Raw genomic sequence first — 27,753 nt, forward strand, 5'->3', positions numbered from 1 at the left:
GCAGTGGAGGCGGCGGCAGTGATGATGGTGGTAGTGGAGGTGGCAGTGACGGAGGATGCATCAGAGGCAGGCTGCTCAGGTAAGGACCTGGAGGTGCCAGCATGGCTGTGCCGGGGGGGGGGGGTGCCGAAGCTCTGAAGTGCACCGAGCACTTGGAAGAGCCGCCGGCCCACTCTGGGCCACTTCATGCCCCCTCCGCTTTGCCTCAGAAGGGGTTCAAGTGACCCGAAGCAGCCCACTTCGACTCAGGCCTCGGGCCGAAGTAGTGCACAGACCTACAATTCAATGGTAGTGACTTGGGGATGGTGGGAATGGGATCTAAAAAAAGACGAGAGCGCATTCTGCCCACCCATGTTCTAAAGGGTGTTGTGATTGTGGCTGTTATTCCCATTCCATAGAAACTGTGCTTTCCATCCTGAGGGCAACTATCACGATCAGCACTGTCAGCCACATATTGCATAGTACATATGTTCTGGACTGGTGCTACCTGTTCACGAGTTCATCCAGAGGAAACACTAGATGATCGTTTGAAGCTCAGGCCTTCATGATATGGTGCACACAATCCTAAAATGGAAGTATTTGACCACTTCGATGCTAAGATATTACAGTTAAAAAATCACTGTTACAGTTAGGGATGGGCAAAGTCACCGCAGCCCGCCTCGTGTGCCAGACCCTCATTGACTGCCTGACTTTACTCGCCATGTGTGGTGAGCCTCCAGTAGGGATGTCAGAGAATTTTGCCACGAATCTCGGGGAGGCTGAATGCCAGAGCATTTGGCCACCCGAAATCAGTGGCAAAATGGTCTGCCCCCCCGCCCCCCCGGACGGGACTTACCTTGGGCAAATCTCCCTGGCGGTGGCGGCTCCAGCAGTGGTCTGGCGGCAGTCCGGCGGCGGCGGCTACAGCGGGCGGTCTTCCGACCGGCTGCCGCCGCCACCATTTCCAAGTTAAAAAAAAACACGTGATAGGCTACGTAAAGATTTATGTAGCCTATCACGGCTAGATTTTTTAAAAATACCATGATAGGCTATGTAAACGTTTACATAGCCTATCATGGCTGACTTAAAAAAAAAAAAAACTGCGCGTACACAAATGGCGGCGCCCATGGGTGCCACCATTTGCATTCGTTATTTTGGCATGTGTAGTGTACGTAAACATTTACGTAGACTACAGCAAAAATAAGGGGAACGCAAATAACCTATCACGGCTGACTGCAGGGACGCAAACGGCGGCGGCTATGGCCGCCGCCATTTGCAGACCTGGCCGGGAGGATTCACGGCGGGAGGGCGGGGCGCCTCCCCCCGGCCAGAATTTCAGGGTGGAGGGACAGGGCGCCTGCCCCCTGGCCAGAATTTTGGGGGGGAGGGACGGGACGCCTCCCCCCTGGCCAGAATTTCAGGGGGAGGGACGGAGCGCCTCCCCCCCACCACGAATCAAATTTCATAAAAGGTAAGTGACTTTCATACATCCCTAGCCTCCAGGCAGTTCATGGGTTCCCGCTGAGTGGCACATGGTGTCCCGCTCCTCCACTGAACCACCACTTTGTGTAAAATGGAGGCACATCCTTTTCTGTAAAGCACCCTTTTATGCAAATGGCAGTCATAAAGAGGCCCATTTATGCCACATTACAGGAGTAAATGGTCTATTTATAATTGGCCTTTATGGAAAAGGCTGAGCCACCATTTTGTGCAGAATGATGGCTCAGCAAAACAGTGGAAACTGCAGCATATGCTAAGTTGTGCAAGTGCAGGAGTGTGGTGTCCAGGGGCCGAGCTGGTGAGAAATCAATAAGCCTTGAGCCCCAACCAGACTAGGGATGTCAGAGAATTCTGCCACGGATCTCGGTGAGGCCGAATGCCAGTGCATTCAGCCCCACAAACTCTGTGGTGGAACAGCCTGCCACCCCCTGCCCCCCCGCGGATCCCCCCCGGGATGAGACTTACCTGTGGCGGATCTTCCAGGAGGCGGCAGCTGTGGCGGCTGGTCTTCCGACCGGCTGCCGCCGCCGCCATTTCCAGGCTTGTAAAAAAAAAAGATGTGATAGGCTACGTAAAGATTTACGTAGCCTATCATGGCTAGGTTAAAAAAAAAATGACGTGATAGACTACGTAAATCTTTACATAGCCTATCATGGTTGGGTGGGTTTTTTTTTTTTTTAAACGCGTACGCAGATGGCGGCGGCTACAGCCACTGCCATTTGCGTTCCTTATTTTTGCCGTCTTAATCTATGTATATATTTACGTAGACTATGATGGTGAAAATAAAGGGGAGTGCAAATAGTGTAGCGGGCACTATTTGTGTCCCTTTTTGATTCGCCGTTTTAGCCTACGTAAAGATTTACGTAGGCTAAAACGGCAAATCAAAAAGGGATGCAAATAGCGCCCGCTAAGCTATTTGCCTTCCCCTTTATTTTTGCCGTCATAGTCTACATAAAGATTTACGTACATTAAGACAGAAAAAATAAGGAAGACAAATGGCGGCGGCCATAGCCACCATCATTTACGTATGCAGTTTTGTTGTTTTGTTTTTTCCCAGAGCCCTCCGCGGCTGGAAATCCAGTTGCAGACAGCTCTGGGCTCCGCGGAGCTGCCGCAGAGCACAGCTGGCCGCAGAGGATTCCAGGGGGGGAGGAACGGAGCGCCTCCCTGTCCGGCGAGGATTCCAGGGGGAGGGACAGAACGCCTCCCCCCCACCATCAACATAATCAGCGAACAGGTAAGTGACTTTCGTACATCCCTAAACCAGATGTCAACAACATCCCTAGTTAGAATAGAGTCCCCCACACTCCCTCCAGCTCCAGCCCTTACACACACACCCTCTGACTCCCCCAACCACTCTCTCTAATCCCCCCTCTCTCACTTACTCTCTCTCTCTCTCTCTCTGTCACACACGCGCACACACACACACACACACAAACACATCCCCCCAGTCCAGCACTTCTTTAGCTGCTCCTTTGTGCTATCCACTGCCCTTCAGCAAACTATGGTGGCAATTCTATGCACATTGCCATGGGCGTAAGACTCATTGGGACTGCTATAGGATTGTGAGTGAGGCCTTCACGGTCCCCATGCTGACTGCAGAAGTTTCTTCCCAGGCAATGGGAATAGGAATGGCTATTCTCTGATACAAACGGAAGTAGAAATTATGACTTCCTGTTTGGTTGGAGCATGCCCCCTCTGCTTCTCAGAGTTTGTGAAGCGGTATCAGCAGCCACATGAGACCTTTGAAGATCCCACCAGAGGCAGATTTGTGGTGCCTGGAATGGTCACCCCATCCACCCTGTAGTAAGACCAGTCTAACAAACGGGGATGGTAACTTCTTCTTTTTTTAAGACACCTGTTTTGCATTAATCTGGACAGTGTGCCTTTTGCTATGTCATTTCTCATGCTAGTCTGATTATTCTTTGTAGTTGATGATCACTTTCAAAGGGTGATGATTTTTTAAATAGTCAAGTATTAATGCAGGGGGTTGGACTCGATGGCCTTGTAGGCCCCTTCCAACCCTACTATTCTATTATTACTATCTTAACATCCTTGCAATCTTTTAATTGCCTGGACCTTCTGCTTTTCTTATGTTGGTCAGAGATCTGTAATCCAGTAAAGTACTTGTGACAATACATCCCTTCCTCTCTCCCTCCTTCCAGACCTCTTTCTCCTCCCAGCCCAAATCCCTATTGAAGAGCCCATGCTGGGCATTGGAGGAGTTTTGTCCAACACATATACTGCACCCCTTGCCCATTCCCTTTTCCCCCTTTTTTGACTTCTGCTGCCCAAAGCATGGAGGAACCACAAGGCCCTTCAGCAACATTGGTTCTTCATGGTACACATTATAAAGCCTTCCTTTTTAAAGCTATCAAAAGACTCTCCGACTCACTCCTAAACATTGCTTGCAAGTACTGTAGCACATATACAAAAACTCTTCAACTTTTCCAGCATAGTTACTTGATATGATCTGCATAATGTTTGTAATATTCAGGCAATCCATTCTATATGCAGATCAGAACCCTGAAAGCTTGATGTGCTGTTCTGGAATCCAAGGAAGTGTGTAGCCTCAGGGATACTTTAAATGAGTCTTCCAGGATCCTCAGGAATGGTAGCTCAGACACCATTTATCTAGGGCTGAGAAACCAAGGACCATCATTCTCTGCCAATACTCTAATTAAACATGAACACCTGGCACCATCCACGATAAGCTAGATAAGCAGAAGTTGGATAAGCATCCTATGTACTATGCTACATTAACACTTGGTGCAAAACAGTGCTGTAAATGGTGTAAAGTCCATCAACAAATGGGAAACAAACTGACAAGCTAAACCAGTGGACCAAAAATGTCAGAGAAGGAGGGGAAAGACAATGAGGAAAGAATATTTTGCTTTGTAGGATTTCCAATCACATGTAACCCCCAATTGCTTGCTGATTCTATATTTGATTTCTATTTAAGGGGTGCCTTGCTCAAGATGCTGGTCGAGAAATAAGAGACTGCAGTGATGAGATATTCAGTTGTGTACTGACATGAGCATGTAAAAAAAGTTTAGAAAATTTCAGCCAGGTTATTGTGTGCCTCCACATTAACTTAAGATACATAGGTCTGTGTTTTGTGTGGCTCACTTATCACCGCCAACATCTTCATCATCATCATCAAATAGTTGTCAATAGTTGTCATCAAATAGTTCGCCGAAGTTCAGGCGAGGGGGAGGCGCCCCATCCCTCACCACCGAAATTCAGGCCGGGGAGGAGCGCCCCGTCTACCCAGCCACGAAAAAAAAATAAAGTAAAAAAAACAAAACACACACCCGTGATAGGCTACGTAACGATTTACGTAGCCTATCACGGCTAGATTTCCAAAGTCAGCCATGATAGGCTATGTAAATCATCATGTAGCCTATCACGGGTGACTTTGAAAAAAAAAAAGCATGTACGCAAATGGCGGCGCCCATGGGGCGCCGCCATTTGCATTCCTTAGTTTGGCACGTCTAGTCTACGTAAAGATTTACGTAGACTACGGCGAAAATAAGGGAACGCTATTTGTGTTGCCCTTATTTTCGCCATAGTCTACGTAAATCTTTACGTAGACTAGACATGCCAAACTAAGGAACGGAAATGGCAGCGCCGCATGGGCGCCGCCATTTTCGTACGCACTTTTTTTTTTTTCGAAGTCACCCGTGATAGGCTACATGACGATTTACATAGCCTATCACGGCTGACTTTGTAAATCTAGCCGTGATAGGCTACATAAATTGTTACGTAGCCTATCATGGGTGTGTGTTTGTTTCTTTTTTTCCTTTCCTTTTTTTTTTTGCAATGACGGCGGCGGCCGCCAGTCAGAAGACCGGCCCCCGCCGCCGCCCCCGCCGAAACACTGTGGAACCGCCACCGGGACCCACCCCCAAGAAGGATATTCACACGAGGTAAGTCCGATCCCGGGGGGGGCAGGGGGCCGGCAGAGAATTTCACCACCAATTTCTGGGGGCCGAATGCGTTGGCATTCGGCCTCCTGGAGATTCGTGGAGAAATTCTCCGCCATCCCTACACAAATGGTGGCGGCCATGGCCGCCGCCATTTGCGTTCCTTATTTTGGCACGACTTAGTCTATGCACTAAGTAGACTTACGTAGGCTAAGATGGTGAAAATAAGGGGAACGCAATTAGCGTAGACGCCACGCTATTTGCGTTCCCCTTATTTTCGCTGTCTTAGTCTACGTAAATGTTTACATAGACTAAGACGGGCCAAAATAAGGTAAGCAAATGGCGGTGGCCATGGCCCCCACCATTTGCGTACGCGCGTTTGTTTTGTTTTGTTTTTAAATCAGCCATGATAGGCTACGTAAACATTTACGTAGCCTATCATGGCTGACTGCAGGGACGCAAATGGTGGTGGCTACAGCCGCCGCCATTTGCGTCCCTGCTAGCCGGCGGCTGGATGTCTGGCTGCTGGCGGAGCCGGCCGGCAGCTCCGCAGAATTGCTGCGGAGCACAGCCGGCCGTCCAGGATTCCGGGGGGGGGGAGGAATGGAGCGCCTCCCCCCCCAGCAAGGTTTCCGGGGGAAGGGACAGAACACCTCCACCCCACCATCAGCATAATCCCCGAAAGGTAAGTGATTTTTGTACATCCCTAATTTTTGAGTCTTCTTTTGGGACTCTGGGAAACTGCATTTCCCATGGTGCCATGTGACCCTGTTTGTCTTGCCCATGGCACAGAGGTATTCAGGGGATCTGTGAAGGCATTGGCCTGAACTGTAAAGAAGGGCCTTATCAGTAACCGTACCCTGAGTGGCTCCGTCTTGCTCCATGGAAGGGCAGGGAGGATGGCAAGCTTCGGGTGCTATGGTGAGGTAATCAGCATGCACTGATGCACAGGGCAGGGCTAACATAGCCTCAGGGGCACAGCTAGCTGTAAGAGTCTTCTGGGCAAGTTATTTCTCAAGGGGAGTGCTGCCTTCAATGACACCAGCCAGCCCTTCCACTGCGCCTGCCCCCACCCCCAGCCAAACTTCCCTTCCCCTAATTCTTTTTATTTTGTTAAACTGGTAGTGGTGGCAACTACTTGCGCTTCTCCTCCTCCTCCTCCTCCTCTTCCTCTTTGTAGCCCAGCCTGGGTATTGAGATTGGCAGGAGGGGCCCTCTTGAGGACACCATTACCCACAGAGACCCAGTTTGGCAGCATGCATGTAAAGACTTTATCCTGTCACACCCAAACTGTGAAATGTGCTCCCTCAAGAAGTATGATTGGTCCCCCTCCACTCTATTGGCTTTGAAAAAGGGACACATCTCTTTAATTTAGCCTTTTAATTATGTAGTTTTTTTAATGTTATAATATTTTTTTCCTATTTTTAATGTTTTATTCTTTATTGTGTTAACGTTTTAGTGTTTTAACTTGCTGTGCACCCCCTCAATGGCTTTTTAGCAAATAAGGTAGTATATACATGTTTAAAATAATAAAAAATAAATAAAATGGAGAGGGAATTTTTGTCCAGTGATACTTTGTGCAAAATCTGGAAATTAAAAACACATTGGTTCCAGTTCCCAAGACTAAGTAATCTGGAAGTCAAAAATTATGAAGAGACTTCAATGACGAGAATTTCAGAAGCAGAACCAAAGCCTGCTCAATAGTTTACCAAATCAGAACTCTGATATTGGCATATGACAAATATATGTTTGTTTATTTTTAAGAGTTCTCAATCTGTAACTTACAGTTATAGATATTGGAAGGCTATGTTAAAATTTACGGCCACGTCCTATCCATACAAAGTCCTCTCAACACTGCTTGGATTTATAGATCTGTACAAACCAATGTGAAATACTGCCAGATTGTTTAATCTTGTGGGCTAATTTGTGAGTGCTTTCAATTATTTCCTTGATCTAAGGCATCTTTGTCAGACTATGTATTCCAATAAAATTTAAAAACAGTGAAAACTATTACGGGCTGTGGTGTTATTTATTGTTTTCCCCAGAAGCCTCCTTTTCTTTCTTTCTTTCTTTCTTTCTTTCTTTCTTTCTTTCTTTCTTTCTTTCTTTCTCTTTTGCATTGTAAAATATACATCTCCTTAAACACCAGCCAACTTTTTGCACATATGGAAGTAATATAAATTCTGTGATCTGAGCTAATTCTTTCTTTATTTCTGGTCTTGGCAAACAGAAAAAAAAATATGACATAGAAAATTATATGGGAATAATGTAAAAAGAAAAAACAAAAACTGAGATTTCAATAATGTCATTGTTCTCTTATTTTTTATTTATCTTTACAGGTTTCTGTTTTTATACATTTACTAATTTGACTTTTGCTTTTACTCACTGTAGGCATACTCATTTCATGTTTATTTAAGCTCTCTTCCTACATTAAGCTCTTTTGTTTTATTCTCTTTGCACTTTACTTCACTACAATCATTCCACTATTTTTTATATTTCATTTTCCAAGACTTTTTTTTGTTAGATGAATATCTGAAGGTTGCAGTACCAGTACTTATTCATTATGGATGCATTGTACTGAAGCACTGGAATTGTGGATTTATTTTTTATGCTAGGAGACCTTTATATCAGAGAACAGACATAAAAATACATTCAGGAAAATAGTGCGTGCAAAAATAAGTGCACCTTTTAGAAAAGAACAAGGGTAAGATAGCAAATCCGATACTGGAAAATTCTTTTAAGAACCAAGTAACAAAAGGCAAATCTTTATAGATCTGATCTTGATGCCATGTTTCTGCAATGTAATGAATGTTGCTGGGTGCAGAAGTTAATGTGAGGGAGATTATTTTTCTTCTCCAGCCCACCCCCCACCCCTTTTTGACTCTGGGATACATAACACAGAGTATATACAAATTCTTCCATAAAGACGATCCACGTACCCCAGTGTCTTACAGCTTACCTAAGATTCATAAAGGGGTATTGCCTCTCCCAGCCAGACTGATAGTTTCAGGTAGCGCATCAGCTCTTGAACCAATTTCTCAGTACATAGGATTTCACTTAAGGCCCTTTGCACCACATTTATGAAGTTATGTACAAGATTCTATGGGGGGGTGTTATACTTAAAATAGATAAACTGGGACAACTTAGAGATACAACTTTGTTAGTCACTCTTTATGTGTGTGTAGGGATGTATGGACTGTGAGAAATCCACTCCATCTGTGTTTCACGGATTGTCAGGTGCCTTCTGTTCCATTGTCTGCCCACAGATGGATGCAAATATTTTTTTTTGGTGTGTGGAAAAATATGCAAATAATTACGTAAGTATTTATGTAAGTATTTACATAATTTATATTATTATGTAACATTTAGTTTATTGCCCCCATTCCATTCAACGTTTCTTCAGCAGAAACTTAAATATTTTCCTACGAATTTATATGCGTACAATTTGGAAAAGTAAAAAAAAAATAAAAATCCGGAAGTCCATGGACTCCGTGTGACCTGACGGGGTCGCTCCCCAGTGGATTCCGCAAATCAAATTCTTTGAAATCAGAGCTCATTTTAGTCCATCTTGAATTTCTCCAGCATCCCTATGTGTGCTTTCTTTGTATACTAGTATTCCTCAAAAAGAAGCTCTGGAAGTTATTGAAAGGACATTGGATCAGTGTGCAGCTTATCCACCTACTCATTTTCTACTAGAATCAGCTAAGATAACCTTGTGTCAAAATTATTTTTCTTGTCATGGGTCATTCAACTGGCAGATAAAAGGGATAGCCATGGGATCTCCTATGGCATCAGAAGAGGCCAATGTGTACATTATTTCTTTTAAGAGAGTTTTATATCTCTAACAATCCATATTGTCAGGATGTTTTGAAATGGTGGTGTTATATTGATGATACCTTTATCATGTGGAATAATGACAGCAGTAGATTGCATTCCTTTCTTGAGTGGCTTAGTTTGAGATTTGAAATCTAAAACATTTGTTTTGGAATGCATTCCAGTGACACATATTTATGATCTAGATATTATGGTTGTAAAGAAAGCAGGAACATACAAAAACCCTACAAGTTACAACAGTTACTTACGTTTTCAGAGTTCAGACCTTAGTCATGTGAAGGAGAACATTCCTGAGAGCCAGTTCTTGAGATTGCCTAGAAATTGTGCAGAGATAAAAAGACTATGAGATAGAAGCTACAAAACTAAAGAGAGATTTTAAAAGTAGAGGTTACCTAGTTGAAGTTATTCACCGGACACATGAGAGAGCACTTTCTACTACACGCACTGAGATTCTGACACCTAAAGATAAACAAGAAGGAACACAACAGAAAGATAAGAGTAGACAAGTATGTAGTTTGACTTATAACAAAACTAGTATGTCTATAAGAAGAAATATTTTGAAGTATTGGGACATTTTGGGAGTCATATCCATTTTTTTCAGAGGAAACCAGTCTTTACTTACAAAAGAACTAATAATATCAAGTACATATTGGTGCCCAGTGATACCACTCTGAGCCATAGAAGGGGAACAATCTCTACAACTTCATTAGGCACTACTCCACCTAAAGGCCACCACTCCTGTGGGCACTGTGTATATTGCAAACACACATGTAAGATGTTGTCCTTTATAGATCCCAACATCCAATGGAGTATTTCCTATGAAGTTTTACCATCTGTGCCAGTCAGGGTGTGGTTTATATTGTTAGATGTCCATGCAATTTGATGTATGTAGGGATAACTACTTGCAAGCTGAAGATAAGAATTGGAGAACATTTATATATATATATATATATACATATATATATATACACACACACACACACACACACACACACATATATATACACACACACACACACACACACACATATGGGAAGCTGAACCCTCAGTCAAACACAACCTGGACATAATGCAGACAATATTTTATTTTGGACCATATTGCAGATTGCCCTGGATGAGAAGAAAGGGCTTTGTAGGAAGAAACTACTCAGAAAGGAAGCAACGTGGACATTGAGGCTTGGTGGTGTAACCCCTTCAGGGCTAAATGACAATATTGACTCTCTCTCTCTCTCTCTCTCTCTCTCTCTCTCTCTCTCTCTCTCTCTGAATAGGCTGTACAATGTACTCATGCTTGTTTGCACTTTAAGAATCCTTGGAATAATAGGTACAGTGATAATTGCTAGTTTGACATTCTGAAGTAGAAATTATATATCTTGAAACTGATTTTAATATATGGGAGAGTAAGTCTTAATTGGATTTTCACTCTGTTTTTAATAGGGATGTCAGAGAATTTTGCCACGAATCTCAGGGAGGCCGAATGTCAGCGCATTCAGCTCCCCGAAATTGGTGGCGAAACGGTCTGCACCCCCGCCCCCCCAGGACGGGACTTACCTTGGGCGAATCCTCCTGGCGGCGGCGGCTCTGGTGGTGGTTCGGCGGCAGTTCGGCGGCGGCGGCTGCAGCGGCCGGTCTTCCAACCAGCTGCCACCGCCGCCATTTCCAGTAAAAAAAACAACAAAACAAAACGTGATAGGCTTCGTAAAGATTTACATAGCCTATCATGGCTAGGTTTTTAAAAAAATACCATGATAGGCTACATAAATAGGCTACGCCCATGGGAGCCGCCATTTGTGTTCCTTATTTTGACACGTGTTAGTCTACGTAAACATTTACGTAGACTAAGACAGCGAAAATAAGGGGAACGCAAATAGCGTAGACACTACGCTAATTGTGTTCCCCTTATTTTCGCCATAGTCTACGTAAATGTTTACGTAGACTAAGACGGGTCAAAATAAGACGTGCCACCATTTGCATATGCACGTTTGTTTTTTTCTTTTAAATCAGCCGTGATAGGCTACATAAACATTTATGTAGCCTATCACGGCTGACTGCAGGGATGCAAACAGCTGGCCAGGATTTGGGGGGGAAGGGACGGAGCACCTCCCCCCTGCCAGCATTTCAGGGGGAAGGGACAGAGCACCTCCCCCCCACCTCAAATCAAATTTCGTTAAAGGAAAGTCACTTTCGTACATCCCTAGTTTTTAAGAGTTGAGATTGAGAAAAGGAACTCAAGTCCAATTTAATTTGGTCAAAATCAGGTGATTATAAGATACCCTACATATGCCTTCAAAGGTAGAAGTCTTCTTTGGATGAAGTAAGGGAGAGGGAATCTTCCAGAAAAGTCGTTAAGGGTGTAATCCTATGCATGCTTAGACAGAAAAACTCCTACAACTCCCAGCATTCCCCAGATAGCTGTGCTTGTAATAGGGATGTACAAAAGGTACTTACCTTTCACGGATTATGCTGATGGTGGGGGGGAGACGTTCCGTCCCTCGCCCCGGAATCCTGGCCGGGGAGGAGGTGCTCCGTTCCTCCCCCCCCGGAATCCTGGCCAGCCGGCTGTGCTCCACAGCGATTCTGCGGAGCCACCGGCCGGCTCCTCCAGCATCCGGACATCCGGCTGCTGGCTAGCAGGGACGCAAATGGCGGCGGCCGTAGCCGCCGCCATTTGGGTCCCTGCAGTCACCCGTGATAGGCTACGTAAATGTTTATGTAGCCTATCACAGCTGATTAAAACAAAAAAACCATGTGCCGCCGCCATTTGCGTTCCTTATTTTGGCACGTCTTAGTCTATGTAAACATTTACGTAGCATAGCGTCTACACTATTTGCATTCCCCTTATTTTCGCCATCTTAGTCTATGTAAATATTTATGTAGACTAAGGTGGCGAAAATAAGGGGAACGCAAATAGCGTAGCGTCTACGCTATTTGCGTTCCCCGTATTTTCACCATCTTAGTCTACCTAAATGTTTACGTAGACTAAGACGTGCCAAAATAAGGACCGCAAATGGCGGTGCCCATGGACGCCGCCATTTGCGTACACATGTTTGTTTTTTTGTTTGTTTTTAGTCAGCCATGATAGGCTACGTAAAGATTTACGTAGCCTATCATGGTGTTTTTTAAAAATCTAGCCGTGATAGGCTACGTAAATCTTTACGTAGCCTATCACGTTTTTGTTTTTTTTTAAACCGGGAAATGGCGGCGGCGGCCGGTCAAAAGACCGGCCGCAGCAGCCACCGCCAAACCGCTGCCGGAGCCGCTGCCGGAGCCGCCGCCTCCAGGAAGATCCACTCCAGGTAAGTCTCGTCCCGGGGGGGGGGGACAGACCGTTCCGCCACCGATTTCGGGGGGCAAATGCGCTGGTATTCGGCCTTCCCGAGATCCATGGCGGAATTCTCTGACATCCCTAGCTTGTAAGAAAGTTTATACGTTCTCCTGCTTACTCATCATTGGGTATTTAAGTACAGAGAATGTCATCATCATTTTTAAGTCAGTTGATATGTTTTGCAGCTTCTAACTAGTCAATTTATAGTATCTAAAGATGTTGTTGAAAATATGTAAATGTGAATTAAATGCTTACTATATACATATTACCTAGAATGGTTTTTTAAATTCTTTTGCCTGATTAAAAAATATATGCATTGCATTTATGTATGAGAATTTTAACATTTTTATGATGGTTTAGAATGTTCTGAAGTTTTTAATTAGTTAATTCATAATATTTAAGAAAAATGAAACATATTAAACTGTATTTTAAATCCTTTGGTGTACATTCTATATTGTTTATCATAGATTTCATATTTTATATTCTCTAGTTCCCTGGATAAAGCCTCTTAGACCTACCAAACGCCAGGGGAAAAAAAATTAGGGATGGCGGAGAAGTTCTCCACGAATCTCGGGGAGGCCGAATGCCAACACATTCGGCCCCCCAAAATTGTTGGTGAAATTCTCCACCACCACCCCGCCACCCCCCTGGGATGGGACTTACCTCCCTCGAATGTCCCTCTCGGTGGCAGGTCCCGGCGGGAGTTCGGCGGCGGTTCGTCGGGGGCGGGGGCGGCGGCCGGTCTTCTGACCGGCTGCCGCCGCCGCCATTACAAAATAAAGTAAAAAAAAACACCACACCCGTGATAGGCTACGTAATGATTTATGTAGCCTATCACGGCTAGATTTCCAAAGTCAGCTGTGATAGGCTACGTAAATCGTTACGTAGCCTATCACGGCTGAGTTTGGGGGGGGGAAGCGCATACACAAATGGCGGCGCCCATGGGCGCCGCCATTTGCGTACGCACTTTTTTTTTTTCAAAGTCACCCGTGATAGGCTACGTAACGATTTATGTAGCCTATCACGGCTGACTTTGGAAATCTAGCTGTGATAGGCTACGTAAATTGTTACGTAGCCTATCACGGGTGTTTTGTGGTTTTTTTTTCACTTTTTTATTTCGCGGCCGGGGAGACGGGACACTTCTCCCCAGCCTGAATTTTGGCCAGGTGAGGCAGGGCGTCTCCCCCCCCGGCCTGAATTTTGGCCGGACGAGGCAGGGAGCCTCCCCCCCGGCCTGAACTTCAGGGGGAGAACCGAAGCACCTCCCCCCCACCGCGAAGCAAGCTGCGGGACCAGGTAAGTGCCTTTCGTACATCCCTAAAAAAAATAGGTGCACAGTTTTTTGTGCTATGCAAAGTTTCAGAAGGATAGGTGTGGCAATTCATGAGAAAGAGGAGTCCTCCACTATTTTGGGTGGTGGGAAATAATTAACTTCCTCTTCCCTCCTCCTGACATTTTTGGGCATTTTCCATGAAAATGGCACATATTGTAGAGACAGGAAACCTGTGAAGTTTAAGAATGATAGGTGCAGGGCCTAGGAAGTTATGCTGCTCAAAAACCAGTTTATAGTGAAGCATGGTGGCATTGGAAGAATGGCCATCTCATAGACCTGTCCTTACCATACCTGGCATACATTAGCTGCCTGATCACCCCACCTATAACTGTACCACTCTGTCTGACTCTGTAGCTGTATGGCAACTCCAATCCTGTGAGGGGAGACTACTGAAGTTTTACTACAAGTTGTTTCTGTTGGGGGTGAGGAGGTTGAAGGTGCAGCAAGGAAAAGGTGGATAAAATCCCAAGGACAAGCCAGGCATGCTTTGAAAAGAAAACTGCTTTTTGAACTGGCTGTAGCACATCATATATTGTGATAAAATTGGAAATGGCTGATTCATGAAGCCTGTGGATATAACTCACTCTCCTGATATCCCACAGTGTCAGGGACTCCGGCAACTGAAGGACTGGCTGATAACCAGGAAAACATCTTCCAGGAGGAATCAAGTGTTTATGGGTTCATTTTTATCTCCAGGGGCATGTTTCCTGACTCTTTCTATGGGCAGCAATGATGGAGTTGGAATTGCATGCCCCACAATTCTTAAATATGCCTTCTGCACTTCTCAAAGAAGAATAACCTGGGGTGAGACCTTTGCCTGGACAACCCCCCCTTTTTTAGTGGCAGCTAGGGATGGTGCAGATGTCCGACTGGGTCTGGGAGTCCGTAGGGTTCCCCTCTGTCCGCACCCTTGGACCGTGCCCACTGAGCCTCTGGCCTTGCTTGCCCTCATTCACGCCCTCCCAGACGTTCCCTGCACTCACCCGGATCTGTCCGTGCGTGCTTGCCATTTTGCTGAGCTTTTTTTTATGGGAAAAAGGAGGTCATTAAAATGTGCATATTTAAATATGCACAAATTCAGGCTGGAAAAGGCTGATCTATCCAGTATATGGCCCATTTATACCTCTAATGTTGCATATATCAAGCTTTCCCAACACATATTTGTGCACATTTAAATATGTGCAAATATGGGGTGGGAAAGGCTGATCTACACAATGCTACAGGGGTAAATTTGCCATTTTTTCCTCTAATATTGTGTAGATCAAGCCTGCCCCGCCCAGATTTGCACATATTTAAATATGCATGTTTGTAATGACCTCCTATTTTTCTGTAAAAATAAGCTCAGCAAAATGGTGGGCACTCGCAAATGGGATCCAGGGCGAGTGTGGGTGGCTCGGCAGGGTTGTGGGGGCTCAAATGCAGGTCTGGCGGGCTCAAGTGGGGGTACTGCTTCAGTGGGTGCCCACCAATACCAGACAGGGATGGTTTTGTCCATCCCTAGTAGCGGCAGAGTCCCTCAAAGGCTTCCTCAAGTTGACAGACAGCTGCTAATGAAGTGTCAGGCTAAGCAAAGGTTTATCTCTGAAGTTTTGTTGATAAGGCTGTAGGTGGAAGGACAGGAGAACCCCACCAGCATAAAGTCACAAAGGGATAATGCACTGAGCAAGCCCAGCACTTCTCTGAAAAGAACTGGCTGGGATGAGACCTTTGCCTCTTTGGAAAGAGCTGACAGTGCAGTAGAACTGAAGACTCCAGCCTCTGTTCGCAAATGTAGGTTTTGCATGCCCAATAATTCTGGAATATTTGTTCTGCACTTTTCAAAGAATAATCTGGGGTAAGACCTTTGCCTGGACAAAAAGAAACCCACTTTCAGTGGAACTGAATGACCCTGTTTTTGCTCACAAATGTCGAACTTGCATTTCATGTATGAACCAGACCCTCCAGAAAATGCTTCTATGCCCTTTGTCCCTACAAAAAGAACAGCCCGAGGTCAAATCTTTGCCTCTACAAAAAGAGCCCCCTTTGCAGTGGAATTGAGCAATGCAGCCTATGTTCTCAAGCCTAGACTCATCTGCCCACCATGAAGATTTGACAATGAACCTTTGGGATTTGGCCTGATCTGATGCACATCCATAATAGCTACCTTAATTATTTGACAAATAGTCAATGGGAGCCATGAAGGCATACTTTGAAGGTTTGAGCTAGGAAGGAGTATTTGAGCTGTTTGACCTATGAAGGTGGACTACATGGATTGTTTGAGTCACAAGGCAACTTGGATTTTGCTTGAGCAATAAGGTGTACTTGAATTTTGTTTGAGCCACATGGTATACTTGGATTGTTTGAGCCTAGGGATGGATGGACTCACCTCCATCTGTGCTGCCACCTGCTTCCCTTGCTCACTGTGCAACTGCTGTGTGGTCTGCTGGTGCCTGTAGACAGATCATTTATGATCCTTGATGGCTACCAGTTATGTAACATTGCACTTATGAAAAAAACCAAGCTGCCATTTTTCTTCACAAAATGGTGGCTGGCTGAGGGAACAGGTGGCCACCAGGTGCTCACTGAGGACATGGTGGCTCAGCCAGCAGGCCCGGTAAGCACAGTGGCTTGACAAGTGGGGTCCAGAAGACTGAGCGGGGGTGGGGGAGTCCACTGGACTCCATCCCCCTCTCAGACTTCCACAACATCCTTACTTGAGCCAAAACTCAGGTAGCAACTGAGCCACAAAGGCATACTTTGTCCTACCTAATTATATCATTCCTACTCTGAACCTGCTGTGATGGAGTCAGAAGTGGCTAGTTCATGAAGTCTGTGGCTATTGGCTGGCAATAATGATATCTTACAGTGGCTGAGGCAACAACTGACAGACCAGCTGGTGCATTTGGACAACCTTCCACCAACGACATGATGCAGGAAAATCACAGAAATCATTTAGGTGGTAATATGCTGAGGATGCCCAGTATTTCTCTGGAAAGAACAGGGTGAACTGTGGTTGCATAAAGGGCACCCAAGAAAAGGAAGCTGTCTTTGGCCTCCCACTACAAAAAAAGGGAATGAGCCATGCCGCCTATGAACCTAGTATGAATATCCCCCAGGTATACCTAAGCCTGGAACTACACAATGAAGTGGTGCCTCCATTTCTATAACCTCTACAAAAATAGGACTCTTTGCAGTGAACTCAGTGAGCCTATGCTCACAAATCCAGAAGGCTTGGAGCACCATGAAGAAGAAACACAGAACAGACTAAGAACTAACAGCAATTGCACATGAACTTAGGCTACACTGAATGATGAAGAATAACATTAAGAAGCACTGCAGAAAGAAAGACTGACATAAGGATTGCTTTGGGAAGCAAAAAAAAAGGAGCCATGGAGGCTACATACTTTGACTGTTTGACTACAGGATGACAGGAGCCACAAGGCATATTTTGACTGTTTAAGTCAGAAAGGCATAGTTGGAGTGTTTGAGCCATGAAGGCATCATGCTTTGACTGTTTACTAGAGAACAAGGTAGTGACATAAAATAACAGTAAAGGACTACTTGAGGCCCTGAATTGGTATGAGCTGTTTTCTAAGGGGTGCAGTGGAGGACAGCACAGGTAGCAGGGTGGAGATTGTGGCAATAATGATACTTCTTGAGTGGCAAAAAAGCTGCACAAAGAGAGCAGGTGTGGAGACAGGCAGGCAGGCAGCTGTGGCTGGAACACATGATGTGTTCCAGCCACAGCCACAGCCAGGGGTTGAAAGAGATAGTTGGCAGCCCCAGTAACACAGGAGGACTATGGAACAGTCCCAGCAGCTTCACCTCACCCCATGCTGCCTGACCATGCAGAATGGCACTGCAAAGAGAGCACTCTGTGTGGAGGAGGCAGCAGCCAGTGCCAGCAAATCATCCCCCTGCCCCGACAACTAATGCCAATTCCAGCTTCACTCCCCAGTGTTGCAACTGCTGCCTCCTTGCCTGCCAGTCACACTGCAAAATGGGTGCCTTGTGTTGAGGAGGCAGCAGCAGGGCCTCACAACTCTCCTAGCCTCATCCAGCAAAGAAACACAGGGCCATAAGCAGCTACACATGGCATGGGGCCATGAAAGAGCCATTACTAATGCCAGCACAGTTTACCTGTCAGGGTTGCTCCTGAGCGCAACGATTGGCAGAATAGCTCAGAGTCTGAAGAGGAACTGCAAAATGTGGGGGAGGAAATTTCCCAGGTCTGGACAGAGTTGGATAGGCCTACTCCTCAAGCTTCAAAGGCATGGTTGGCTGGAGAGGGCCCCTCTCCTCCCATCCCTGTGAGAGATAGCGAACAGGGAGAAGGGGGACTAGCAGAGCCTGAATTCTCAGATGCTAGATGCAGATGCAGAGACAAGAGAGAATTGGCAGGGGCAGAGCTTAAGCAATCTGCCCGATTGGCCCAAGGGAACAGCTGCACTTAGAGTCGTCACAAGATAGAGGCAGATACCCCCCACCCCTTAAGTTAGGACAGCAAGCTCTCCTGTTTCTCAGAAGGTGGGCAACTTCTGTAGTTTTCCTTTGAACTCCCTGAAGGTATTTCCTTTGTAGACCGTGGGTCACTGACAATTAGCATCTAAATGACCCATTGAATTAAGTGGATTAAAAAGCCTTGGAATTGAAGTCTCTTGTCTGTGTTTTGATTTGGCTTTTGAAGTTTTACAGCAGGGGCAAAGGGAAACGTGACATTACCAACTCCAACTGGGTGGGATGTTGGCATTGGATGACCAGCCATTCCACCTGTCTGGTGAAGTCTGTGGAGTTCAGCCACCTGATGGAGTGTGTGGACCAGTAGCCAGCACTGTATACTGTAAGGCAGGGTATGGGTGAGGCCTTTTGCTCTTGAATATGAGATCAGTGCAGGAGACTAGGCTTGTGAACATCGGCTGTATCGTTTACAAATGGCACCTCAACATGAGGGATGGTCTGGCCTTGGGAGAGAGCAAGAATGTTGCATCCCTATGTGCCAGCATCTACAGCCTAATTGAGAACAAGGTGAAGGTGGCCCAGGAGAAGAGACAGGTGAGACAGAACATGACCAACACATATAGTTCATTTAATAGAATTGTAAGGAGAGCAATGTGAAACAACAACAGAAAGATCAAACAAGAACTGGATTCCAAATAGTCACCTTTTCTAAGGGGAAGGGTGTGTTGGATTGAGCTGTCTGCTGCCCATAAGTACAAGAGAAAGCATTGTACAGAACACAAGCTGGCAATTACAGAGTGGTTGGGGTTGTGTATGCATGGGCACAACCACAAAAAGACAGAAGGAATTAAGCTTAAATAGACTGTTGTTAAGAGAATAATAACTTGAAATTATTACATTGGATTTTTTCAGAAGAAAAACTAATGAATAAAAAAGCAGCAACAACAACAATAACAAAAGTTGATATAATGGAAAATGTACTGAATGAAAACTGGAACAAAAGCAGACTGAAACTAAAATGGACCAGGATACATTTATGTTTCCGAATTTGCCACAGGGAGAGAAGCATGTTGGATTGAACTGTTCTGTTATACACTGACCTGAAGGAATTTCAGGAGAAAAACGAATGAATCATGAAGTAATATTATAAATTATAATTAATAAATAACAATGTATGGAATGAAGCCAGGAACAAAAGGAGAATGCAACCAAATGATGGAAATCCAACCAACCCCCCCTCCCTAAGCTTAATATGCAGGGAAATGAACTAAGGTGTGGTGAACTTAGGCTTATATGAGAAATTCATTTTGGTTCAAGTTTGATCAGGATTTACCAAGTTTACACCTTCTGGACTGAACATAGCCAAAGTCCATACACTTCTGAGCTTGAACTATGATTTGCGGACACCCCCCACCAAAAAAAAAAGTGTTTGACAGCATGCATACATTTGCAAAATGTGCATGAAAAATGAAAAATTTGCACAAACATACTTTATTCAATGGGATAAGAATTCATTTATTTCAAAGATGCATGCAACTGATGTGTGCATTTAGGAAAATATGCAAGAAAACACATGCACATTGTCATGTGAAAAGGATCACAATCTGATACGGACACAAGATGAAACACTCTTTAGAGTGAAATTTGGAGAACTTCAACAAGCTTGTGTTTTGTTTGCATGCATATCCCAGGGGGAGAGGGACAGACAAAAATAGGAGGGTAATATCACACACACACGCGTGCGCGTGTGCGAAAAACTGCAGGACAACAAGAACTACATTAAAATTATTTAGGGCACAATCCTATGGGGATAATCAGGTGCCTGAAACTTGGGGCAGCTGACTGTCCAATGCAGGGTGGGCGGACCGTGGAGGGGATCTTCTCCTCTGTGCTCCAGCTGCCCTGTATTTGTGGTGAGATGGCCAATTTTGGCTGTCTAACCAGGCTGCCTCAGAGTGGGGGCAGGGTGAGATGGCACATAGGAAGCATTGCACTGGTGCTTCTCCCTGCCCCCAGGAACACCCCCCTTTTGGCCTCTCTGCACTGCTCTTATGAGCATGGAGCTGGGGACAAACTGTGCATCCTATGAGGCGGCAGGGGAGGGGGCGGGGAGTCAGATTTCTGGGAACTGACTGATTTCTGCCAGCTCCAAGCTAAGTTCCTAAAAATTGAAAAAAAAAATCCTATGGCTGTCTAGACTCCATCTAGCAGCCATAGGATTGTGCCCATAATCTCTTTTGCCTAACAAGGGAGAGAAAATGTATTAACTACCATATTCTATACAAAGACACACAGAGAAAAGGACACAGAACAACTGATAAATCAAAAGGGTATTTCAAAGAGAAAGATTTTGAAAGAAAAACTTTGAGAGAGTTATTGAGTTAAAAGGAAAAAAAAGAAAAAAAGAATGAAATCATGAACAATCCAAAGTCGAAGCCAAGGTAACCCACTCCACAGCAACACAGTCGAGAGAATGTGTTATCACTTCACTTCCTACTCCCAAGCTGCTATACTGCATGACTGAGAGAAATAGAAGATGGTGAAAACTGTATTGAAACACTCAATAGAATTCAGTCCTTGCCCCCAAAGCACAGCGATTGGAGCTCCTAGTAAAACATGCCCTAGAATTAGAAGGCGGATCTGTCAGTCACTCAGCTGCACTCCCCCCTCCCCCGTCCCTCAGTGTTTAGAGAAATGAAACCAAAAGATATTATTTGGAAAGGAGATAGAATGTCTGCATCTCCATGTATGAATCCGTACCAAAGCCCTGTTCTGGCTTCACTTTGGTTCTGGTGGATTCTGCATGAAGCCTGCTTTGCTTTGGGAAGCACTAGAAATGGACTGAAGGGATCCAGTTCTCCTTGGGCTTTGGGCTTCATCTGAATCTGATGCATATCCCTAATATGGAGAACTATGAGACATAAAGAGGAGTGATTTCACCAAAGTCATCAGTGAATTGATTCAGAAAATGATGCTCCCCCTGCCAAAAAAAAAAAAAAACAGGCTCATTTCCCTGAGAGGTTTTTCTCCAGCACTGAAGATGATCAAGCCATTTGGAAGACACATGAACAAAAAGTACTTTAATGTGCCTTTTGCTCATGTACCTTCCAAATTCCCAAATGGAACTCCTGTTGAAAGATCTGCATGTTCTGCAAAACCATCTGCTTTGTAAAAACATGCACAACAATTTGTTGATGTTAACTCCAGGGTCTCGATGCAACACACACTGTTGCTGTAGGCAACTTCACCAGATCGTCCAAGGAGACTTTTGTTTGGCGAGCCTCTGTTTGACTCCATTCTCTCAATTGTTTCTCATGAACATTTCATTAGGTTGTTGTCATCCATCCAGATCTAAATCTTCTTTTGTTCTCAAGTGTTTTTGTTCTGAATGTCTGCCATGGCTCAGGCTGAGAACTGCTATTTGGATTATACAATACAGTAAGGTTTGTTCACAAGCCACTGTCAGCATGCATCTGCCCACTTTCATTAAGGATGCTGCAAGCATTCAAACAAAGTTCTTGAACAAAAAAAATCCCTGTTTCAATGCTTGAAAGCAAAATCAGTGGTAACAGGCCCTTGCTTACCTTGATCCTCCAAGTACCAGCAACAACCACCACCAACACTACTACTACTCCCCTTCACCTATGCAGTATGCAATTACTTACTTGTGCCCTAGGAATAGGGGTGTATGGATCACTCACCCCATTCTGGTCCGGGGCATCCACAGTGGGGGGAGGCAATCCCTCCTTCCCCCCAGAATCCTTCCTGGCCAGCTCTGCTCTGTGGCGAGTCTGTGTAGCTGCCGGCCAGGGCCACCTGCAGCCAGACCTCCATCCGCTGCCAGACTGCGGCCACAAATGGCGGCCGCCATAGCGGCTGCCATTTGTGTCCCTGCATTAGCTGTGATAGGCTACAAATATATTTATGTAGCCTATCATGGCAAAAGGCAGGGATGCAAATGGCATAGCAGCCACCATTTGCATCCCTGCTCTTTGCCTTGATAGGCTACATAAGTATTTACGTAGCCTATCACGGCTAAAGTAGGGAGGGAAATGGCAGCCACAGATCGGGGCAGCCATTCGCGTCTGTGGACGAGGGCAGCGGATGGCTGACAAAAGGTAGGGTCTGTCCCGGGGAAATTTTGTGGGGTGGCAGGGGGGATTGCTCCATTCCGCCATGGACTCCGGGGGGTTGGATTCTAAAGAATCAGGCCTCACTGGAATCCGTGGTGGAATTCTCTAACATCCCTACCGAGGAAGGGGTCAGTCAGCAGCCACAGGCCTCCCTGGCAGAAATGACGTAATGAATGAACATCACTTTCCCAGCTTCACTAGGGATTCTGGCATTGGTAGTCCCAGTATCATTCCCAGTAAGGAAAAACACTTGGCTGGAGCTCTGGGGATGCCAGCCACTTCTGCCTTCCCCAGCCCCAAGGTAAGTTCTTGGACCTTGGGCCATTGAAGGGAGAGGCAGAGGTAAGTGCACTGCAACCACCTTCAAGCTTTTAGGAAATGTCTTGAGCTAAAGCTTTTGCAAGTGCTTGGAGTGAGTGCTCAGACTGAGCACTGGCAAAAGCTCAACCCTTTCAGGGTTGAACAATAGTATGACTGTGCACCCTTACACACTCCAACCTGAGAAAGAACTCTTGAATAAATAGAAGCACTTTTCTTAAGAATTCTCAGAGCAAGGCTGCAAATGTCAAGCCAAGTCCAAACTGAGCTGAGAGGAGTTTCTCCGCTACTAATAAAGACAGACGTTGCCAGCTGCCAAGTCAATGTAACAGTTGCCTTAATAGGAAGCAAGACAACTTCTTTGCCACCTAGGAGTGAAGGCCAGAGATGTTACATCTTAACCATTCTTTAGCTTCTGATCAAAACGTAAGACTGCATTTAAAAAAACAAAACCCAAATACTTACCTGTTAACAGCACTCGTTTTTCCTCCATGCCTTGTGCATTTCTTTATTATGCTGATCAAAAGTACCAGGATGATATAGATCAAACGTGAAAGAATGCATTATCTCGACAGTTGCAGATAAACTTTGCTTCTTCCGCAGGGAAGGATTTACAAGGTGCAGCATTATGCCGAAATAACCCGATATGCACATTAAAGGATGCTAATGTATGGTGTGATAGAATTCCATTGGGAGCCAAGAGGGCTCCCCCCCCCCCCAAGATTGTGGAAGGGATTTAAAATGCCGTAAATTATGTATGGGCAAGCAGTATGCCCTGTGAATGCTTTATGTTTACACTTAATGGGAAACAAATAATACAATAAATCTTACCTGAGGCAAATAATAGCTCCTCTATGAAATAAATACACCAAGTCTCAGGGAAAACACATGGTTAACATTTTGATTTATTTGTTTCTTTTCAAATAGTGGACATAATCACTGTGGCATGGCTACAAGACGTGGTGGTGGAGTGGGAGTTTTTGGGGAGGGGAGGATTTCCCCGCAGTCTCTTTGGAACAAGTAGCAGGTGGTCTGTATTTAAATGCAACATGAATCCATTTGGTGTTATGTAAGTAGCAGAAATTGCATAGCTACCCCTCCTTGCTTAGGATTTAGTGGTGATATTTGCTCTCTGCGTACATCCCATTTCCTAGTTACATGGCCTTCGATATGCTCTACATGTCAGCTGCAAAAGGAAATCTGGCTGAAATGATTAGAATTATGAAATGGGAGCAGGGGAGTAGAGATGGGAAGGAGAAAAAAGCACATTGCAGCCACAAAACTTGGAAAATAAAAAGATGAAACATGTTTTGGGGGGTAAACCAAGGGCCACATTTATGTAACTTACAAGGAAGATATGCAGCAATATCTTAACAGCCATGTGGGTCTCACAGAGGCAGTGGCAGCATTGTCCCTGCCTCCTCCCTGCATAATGTATGGGTGAGCCAACCTTGGATTTCATTGCTTCTGGATGGCCAGCCCCCTCTTGGTTGAAGAGCCCACAAAGCCTCAAAGCTTTGGTTGTGAATTTGAAGGGAGCTCAAAATGGACCATGTGCCCATTCTCCAGGTCCCACAGTAGGGATGTCAGAGAATTCTGCGACGGATCTTGGTGAGGCTGAATGAGGGTGAATTCATTAGCCTGCAACCCCCCCCGCCCCCCGCGGATCTCCCCCGGGATGAGACTTACCTGGGGCAGATGTTTCGGACAGCAGCAGCTCCAGCGGCGGCTTCGGTGGTGGTGGCGGCGGCAGCTGGTCTTCCAACCGGCTGCCGCTGCCACCATTTGCAGTCTGTGTTGTTGTTGTTTTTTCCCCATAGGCGTGATAGGCTATGTAAAGACTTATGTAGCCTATCACGTCTGGGTAAAAAAAAAAAAAATGCATACGCAAATGGCGGCGGCTATGGCCGCCGCCATTTGCATTCCTTATTTTTCGCCGTCTTAGTCTACATCAATATTTATGTAGACTAAGACGAAGACAAGAAAGGGGAACGCAAATAGCGCCCAGTACGCTATTTGCGTTCCCCTTTCTTTTCTTCGTCTTAGTCTACATAAATATTGATGTAGACTAAGACGGTGAAAAATAAGGAATGCAAATGGCGGCGGCCATAGCCGCCGCCATTTGTGTACGCTTTGTTGTTGTGTTTTTTACCCAGATCCCTCCACAGCCGGAAATCTGGCTGTGGAAGGCTCTGGCCTGGGCCTGGCTGGCTTCTCCGCGGAGCCGCCGCGGAGCACAGCCGGCCGTCGAGGATTCTGGGGGGGAGGACCGGATCGCCTCCCCCCCATTGAGGATTCCAGGGGGAGGGACGGAACGCCTCCCCCCCCAACCATGAACAGAATCCATGGAAAGGTAAGTGACTTTCGTATATCCCTATCCCACAGACCTACAGGTGCTGCCCTGGGACTGGAGAGCAGGAGAGAAGCACACTCTGGCTTCTGCCATCAGCCAGGGGGCCTAGAGCCACTGAGAGGCTCCCCTCCACACTTCCCAGGGATAACATCAAGCCAAGTGGGAGACCCATCCATCGGCCAAAGAAAGAACAGTTGTAGGGAGCTTGCTTCTTTGTCCCTGCTGGAAAGAACACTCAACTTCAACTGAGAGTTTCCCTGGTGAGGTCTGCAGAAGTAAGTGAAAAGAACACTCAGCCCCCATCCATCAGCCTAAGGAACAACAGCCACTCCCAAGCAAGAACAGGAACAAGGGAAGCTCAGCTAGGCTGAAAAGTGCACTTAGGGAGCAACCCTATGGGGATAGTCGGCTGCCTCCAAACCTGCCTCCAACTATCCAGTGCAGGGTGGGTGGAGCTCACAGGGGATCCTCTCCTCCATAGTCCGGCCACCCTGTATTTGCAACTAGACAGCTGATTTTGGCTGTCTAGCTGGGGACGTTGGAACAGTTGGGAGGAGGCCGGACAGCACATAGGAAGCATTATAACGATGCTTCTGTGGTCTCCTCCCCTCTTCACCCCGGGAATGCTCCCTTTTCACCTGCTGCACATTGTGCTTATGAGAGTGGAGATGAGGACCAACCATGATGCCTATGAGGTGGTGGGGGAGGGAGAAGGGAGGGAGGTTTCTGGGAAACCCAGAAACTGAAAAACCCTATGGCCATCTAGACACTGTCTAGCAGCCATAGGATTGCTCCCTCCAATGACTGCTTTTAGTTCACCATCTAGTTCTGGCCTTGAAAAACTGATCTCCGGTCATCTCCCTCCTATTCCTTTTTCCATCCAAAGTCCCAGCCTCTTTCCTACTGTGTTTTGTTCCTTAGTTTGTAAACCTGCTGGCCGGGCCTGTCTCTCTGTTTTTACTGATGTGAGCCAGTTTGGGAGGGAATAGTTATCCGAAAAGCAGGATAAAATTGCAGTGCATAAAAATAGGAGAAGCTTATGGCAAACATTGTTCCCAAAGAGCCACGCCAAAGGCATGGCCAAGTTCCATGGCATGCAACATGGCCAAGTTCCATGGCACGCCAAAGGCATGGCCAATTATCACAGTAATTATATGACTACCCTTGGCCAACTACCCTACTCCGGTCAGAACAGGCAGGTGAAAAAATACTCCCAACAGCCAATCAGGAGAGCAAGCAAAAAACTCCGGCCTGCCCCCAAGGCTTGTTTATGAAGTAAAAGTCATACTAAATCCTGATAGGGAGGGATGGATGGGTGCCACCAAAGGGAAAGAAGGCTCAGCATAGGGATGTTGGAGAAAGTTGAGAGAGATTAAAATGAGCTCGGATTTCTGAGAATGGGACCTGCAGAATCCGCTGCGGGGTGATCCCCTCAGGCCCTGCGGCGTCCGTGGGCTTTCAGATGATTTTTTTACTTTCCCAAAGTTTATGCATATAAATCCATAGAAAAATGCATAAGTTTCTGCTGAGGAAACATAGAATGGAATAAGGTACAACACACTTAATGTTCTGTTGTGGGGTAAATTAAGTAAATACTTGCATAAATATTTAAATAATTATTTGTGTATTTTTCTGCATGTTGAAAAAACAATATTCGCATCCCTCTGTCGGCGGATGACAGAACGAAAGGCGCCTGACAATCGGCAAAACACAGACGGAGCGGATTTTACACAGTCTGTACATCCCTAGCCCAGCATGGGGATGGAGTGGCCTTATATATGCTGAAGCCCCACCACTCCTGAAGCACCCCCGCCACAATGTGCATCCAAATATTCTCCTATGTGCCCAGGTTCCTCTCGGAGTGGCTACTATGTGTTCCCACATGTCCATGCACCTGTTTCTGGCTCAGGGTAAGGATGGAAGTGACATGACAGAGCAATGGCTTTTGGAAAGGGGGGAAAAACCCACTGAAAATTGCATTTGGGCATCACCACCTGTCCAAGAGTCTGCCAGTTTTGCAGGTCAGTACCTGGTGTTGGGATCCCGAGAAAGGATTGGGATTCTGTTGCTGTACTGCCTAGGGATGGCAGAGAATTCCATCACGGATTCCAGTGAGGCCAGATTCTGAAGAATTAATGGCAGAACAGCCTTCTGCCCCCACCCCGCAGAATCCCCCAGGATGGAACTTACCTGGGGCGGCAGCAGCGGCGGCTGATCTCCTGGCCGGCCGCAGCCAGGCTGCTGCGGCCGCCATTGCTGCCCTTGCAGCTGTGATAGGCTACGTAAGAATTTACATAGCCTAGCACGGCTAACCCCCCCCCAAAACCCCAGCGTACGCAAATGGCGACAGCTACGGCGGCCACCATTTGCGTTCTCTATTTTTCGCCGTTCTAGCCTACGTAAATATTTACGGAGGCAATTACGGCGGGAAAAAAAAGGAAACCGCAAATAGCATAGGGGGCACTATTTGCATTCTTTTTTTTCCGCCCACTACTGCGGACGGCCCTGGCCGGCCGCTCTGTGGAGCCGCCGTGGAGCAGAGCCGGCCAGGCAGGATTCTGGGGGGGGGAGGACCAAATCACCTCCCCCCCATCGAGGATTCCGGGGGGAGGGAT

The sequence above is a fragment of the Heloderma suspectum genome, chromosome 8, assembly GCF_057233095.1.
Source record: "Heloderma suspectum isolate Gila_16-S chromosome 8, 16-S_ref, whole genome shotgun sequence".
Taxonomy (NCBI): Eukaryota; Metazoa; Chordata; class Lepidosauria; order Squamata; family Helodermatidae; genus Heloderma; species Heloderma suspectum.